The sequence below is a fragment of the Pinus tabuliformis genome, chromosome 3_2, assembly GCF_031772625.1.
Source record: "Pinus tabuliformis cultivar Carrire ecotype Pingquan chromosome 3_2, CPIR1, whole genome shotgun sequence".
Taxonomy (NCBI): Eukaryota; Viridiplantae; Streptophyta; class Pinopsida; order Pinales; family Pinaceae; genus Pinus; species Pinus tabuliformis.
Genome location: NC_142302.1, coordinates 471006989 through 471012147, shown reverse-complemented (window position 1 = coordinate 471012147; position 5159 = coordinate 471006989). Strand labels below are relative to the sequence as shown.

Sequence of the window (5159 nt, the reverse complement as noted above, 5' to 3'; positions counted from 1 at the left end):
AAAATTACATTTTTTTGGGGGAAATGATTCAAATTTTTAAAAATAAAGTATATTCACTTAAATGGTTAATTACGTAAATAAAGACTAATCCTTTATCCTACGAATAAAAAAAATTGAAAGTTTACTTGTCTAAATTAATTGATATTTTAAAAATATAGAGACTATGGCACTTCCAATTTTTCATCTTTGGAGAAGGGCACCATTCGTTTTTAACAATGGGAGCAGCAAGTCCACATTGCGTAACATACACTCACTTCTCAACTTAGTTTAATAGTAAAAATAATAGATTTAACTACTATGCATACCACATGTATTTAGGTATGGATTAACTTGATGCATACTCATTATGGTTATTTATGATACGATGGGGACTTCATGTAAATATATGCATTGGGTTTAATTTAATGTCGCATTGTTATATGACTTACTCCAATTTTCATTTAATGAAATATGTTGCTAAGGTTTTCAACCTAGCTTCGCATTAATCTACTGCATTGAATTTAATGACACCCACTAGGGTATTTTGTACACCGCAATATACTCCAATACTTTGACAACACTTTCATTGGTTTTTGTCCGTCAAGTTTTCTTGATGCCATTATTGATGGAACAACTGGGGGTTGATTTGACCCTTAATCCCCTAGGGTTCCGATCTATTGACCCAACATCATCCTCACATCAAAGGGGTAACCAAACTCTAGTGAATGGTTTGTCATTCTTTCCCTCCTCTACACTGCATTGCTTCGCCGACAGGGTTTTGTTTTGGGTTTTTCTCCAGGTAACTGTTGTAACCTCTACAGATTTCGGCACTATCCCCTTTGTTTATCTATGCCCAATAATGGATTTTGCCATGATTTCTCACAGGTGTGCTTAAATCTTCTATAGTTGAGCGTTTGTAGGCGTTTGGTTGGGGTTTCAGGCAGTAACCTTACCCCGATTTATTTGTTGTAATTCTGATAACTCGAGTTTTATAAATGACAAATCGTTTCTTTGTACAAGCTCAACTCGGATTCCCTTTCTTCCTTGCGTGTTCTCTATTCATGTAAGATATTACCTAGGTCTCTTTGGTTATCATTCCTATGAATTTGTAATAGTCATTTGCCTACCCGTTTTAAGCTAACAGGCTCATGGGTTTGACGTTTTGCAGGTATTCTCTGTACCTTCCTAAGATTATATGTGCTTCTGATTCCAGCCATGAAGTTGCTCCTTAAAACACATGTATTCTTCTGCTAGGTTTCCTATGTTCATGTTCCAAGCACATGGGTAGGTCAGGACATCCTTGGCGGTGATTTAGTCCTTTCACTGCTGCAATTAGGGAGAATAACTTTATTGAGCTTGATTCTACATTCCTACGATTGAATGGATAATTTTTCTGAGTTTTAACTTAGAGTTTTCATTTCATTCAGTTGTTTAGCACATAATGCTTGTATAGCCTCCTAGATGCATAAAGTAATTACATGATTTGTGTAATCATTATTATTTCAGTCCTGTTATGACCAAAATGTGAATGTAACTCAAAGTTTTCGTTTCATTTAGTTGTTTAGCACAGAATGCCTGTATAGACTCCTAGATGCATAAAGTAATTACATGATTTGCGTAATCATTATTATTTCAGTCCTGTTATGGCGGTGATTTGAGTTGGTAATTCTTCTTTATTTAAATCTGTATATTGTTCATAATTTCATTTTTAATTGTTGCCTCGAGTCACATAGTGGGGTTCTTCTGGAACCACTTCTTAGCCCACGAGGATACAACCATCCAGGTAATGGACTGCTCCACTCTATTTTAATTTGGAGAGGACTAACCCTAGTACTCCTGTTACATTTGCATGATGAATTATTTGGTTGATATCAGTAATTTTTAATACAGTAATTGTTTTATTTCCCCTATTGGAGTGTTCCCTAGGTTTGAAGATAATGCTTTAACTAAACATATAATATCTTTCTTCCATTCTTACATTTATAGACTATATTCCTTCACTGTAGATAATGAAATGAAACCTTTATTTAATTTTTAGCACTAGAAAATAAATATATACACAATTTACATCTAAAGAAATATGTCGAGAACACTTATGTGTGAATTTCTTTGCAGTCGAGAAGCTCTAACAGAGATTCTCTTCTCCCTCTGAGTCCCTCGACTTACATAGTTCTATGACAGGTTACTTAAATCAAGCTTTCAAATATCTAAACCCTCCAAGTCCAATCTGAAACTCTAGAATTTTGTTTGTAAGGTGAATAACCCCATTGGGTTTTGTCTAGCTCAAGAGTTATACCCCATTTTAGAACCAGGCTATCATCTTGTCCATCTGAGTCTCTTTTGCTTTTTCTCTCTATCAGAAGATAATTTTCTTTTCTAGAGAAAAGCAGACCCCTTTTTTCCCATTCACTGAGATTCTTATCTCCAGAATGTGGACCAAGACTTATAATTGTCACAACTGTTCGGAACATAGGTTTTTGTCATCATGATCCCTCCAAGAGTTCTACTCTTGTGCAAAGTATTCCTGTCTCATTTCCTTTTTCCAAATAAATATAAAAATATTTACATTCTTATAAGTTTGTTCCAGAATCACATAAACAAGTCTTTTGACTATTGAATTTACCTATGGTAAAAAAAACTATTAACAGAAATTACCAGCCACGGCCAGTACTAATAGGAGGTGTTACATCTACCCCCCTGGTTCAAAACACCGTCCCCAGTGTTTATTCTTGTTCTTGAAATAGATGCGGATATGCTTGCCACATCACACTTTCATCTTCCCAAGTTGCCTCCTCTGGGATAAAGTGTTTCCACTGCACCTTAACTTGGGTGATAGACCATTTCCGCAACGTTACTTCTTTCCAATCTAGGATACGCAATGGTTCTACCAGGAACTCTTCGTCCGGTTCTACCTGAATTTTAATGTGATTTAGTTTTTTTTTTAACAGAAAATAGAATTAATTTTGAATTAACAAGTGTACCATGTTGTTATCACATATTTACTTGTACGTTTTGCCAATTTAGAATATGATTGGGATCATATACATATTTTTTAGTAAAGAGATGTAAAATATGTTATGCACCCACATATAGCTTGGTAATGCAAGTCTATAAGCTACAAGTCCTATTCTTTCCAGGAACTGAAAGGGTCCATAGTATTGAGGACTTAACTTGGTGCAACTGGTCCATTTTAGAGTACTTCTCTTAGGTTTGAACCTCACATATAGATGATCCCCTATCTGAAATTATTTGAAAGTTTTCTTCTTATCAGCGTAGGAATTTTGTTTGTCCCATGTGGCTCTTAAATTCTGCTTTACCTTCCTTACTACTTGTTCCATTTCAATTAACATATCCAGCCCAAACATTAGCCTATTTTCTGGAGTATTCCAATTTACTGGGGTTTTACACCTTCTGCCATACAACACTTCAAACAGACTCATCTTTAATGATTCATGGTAATTATTGTTGTATGCAAATTCCACTATGTGAAGGTATTCTTCCCACTTACTAGGTTGTTGCATTACGTACATATGCAGGATGTCTTCTAACACTTGATTGACCCGCTCTGTTTGGCCATCTATTTGAGGGTGGTAAGCCATACTGAGTTGGATTTGAGTTCCCAATCCTGTGAAGAGAGATTTCCAAAAGGTGGAAGTGAACTTTGCATCCCTGTCAGACACTATAGCCTTAGGTATTCCATGGAGCCGAAATATTTCCTTCATGAATATGTTTGCAATTTGTAAAAAATTATACGTAGTCATTGTGTTTTTTCATATTTGGTAAACCGGTTACAAAATCCATGGTGATGGTTTCCCACTTCCACTTAAGTATGGGTAAGGGATCGAAAAAGCCAGCTGGGTGTTTGTGCTCTACCTTTACTTGCTGACATTCTAAACTTTTATCCAGATATTCCACAATGTCTTTCTACATTCCATGCCAAAAATAATTTCTTTTTACTGTAGAAAACAATTTTTGGTATCCCAGGTGTGTGGTGTTGTATCTTTGAGATGATAATGGTCAGCTATCATGTCAGGGCATCTAATATATTTGTTTTGGGGGGTTTTGTTTTAACTTTGGAGGACCAGTGTATGAAACAGATATAAGACAGTCATACCTAACCCTTTGAATAGTATTAATATTTAAACAGAGGGCTAATATTAAAAGCCACACAGTGATATAGCTTGTTTAGTGATGAGCAGAAACTGAAAGATGATATGACTATTACAAGTTTCAAATAGAAAATTAAATAATCATAAGTAAGAAAACCTTCAAACAATGTTTAGAAAGTTTAATAGAATATGCCTAAGATTACAAAAGATGTTGATGATTTTATGATTTAGAGGTAATTAATTAAACAAACAGTTTATATAATTCATTCTCTTTAAAGGTGATCACTTCAGAAGCTTATAGGAGTAAATTGAAACACAATTATTCCTACCTGTTTATCTCTGTAAAACTTAAGAATATGAAGAAATGAAACAATGAACGGAAACTGGAAAACTTACAGGGAACACAAAACTGAATGAATCGAAACTCAAAATCCTCTGGCTTTGTATTAATGATTCAAAAAAATCCAAGTACATTTAATGCTTACAAATGTTTCTTTCAAGGGTGTAACACTTTAATAACTCGTGGAAGGGAGTTATTTATACAATATTAGAGTTGAGAAAATATCTTAAAGAAATTTACAAAAATAGATCAACACAAAATCAAGAATATAAACTGATAGCCGATCTATCACTGTTTTGGTGTTGAGCTATTGGTGACTGTTCCTGGAAAAGCTGAAACCTGTTGAACTACTGATGACCTGTTCCTGGAAACACTGAAGGTTGTTTGATCCTTTTTTCAATCAAGTAAATCAATTAACTGTTCCCGGCGTTTCTTATCTGGGATAGACAACTTAGTTACTCTTTGGTAAACTTCATCCATTTCTATATACTTAATAAAAGTAGGTTTTACTGGAAATATATGTCTGATTTCATTTAGAACGAAAAAGGAATCTTTGAGTGCATTCAACACAACCCTTGGTGTTGCTGCACCTCTTGTGTTTGAAACTGAAGCTGCATTGGTACCTATCTCTATAAGCTTTCGAACATAATCTTCAATGGGCATTAATTTGTCGTTTATCACAAGCATAGAGGGCAAACCCTTGCTGGTCAAGGGATATATCTTACTGAAAA

The 5159-nt window shown here is 34.7% G+C and overlaps 1 long non-coding RNA gene across 1 annotated transcript; it reads left to right on the top strand.

The window, feature by feature from the left end:
- The first annotated feature begins 666 nt into the window (after positions 1–666).
- Positions 667–1558, top strand: LOC149181339 (uncharacterized). Its single transcript, XR_016257535.1, has 3 exons — positions 667–778; positions 865–1042; positions 1148–1558. It is a non-coding gene; the product is annotated as an uncharacterized LOC149181339 (long non-coding RNA).
- The last annotated feature ends 3601 nt before the right edge of the window (positions 1559–5159 follow it).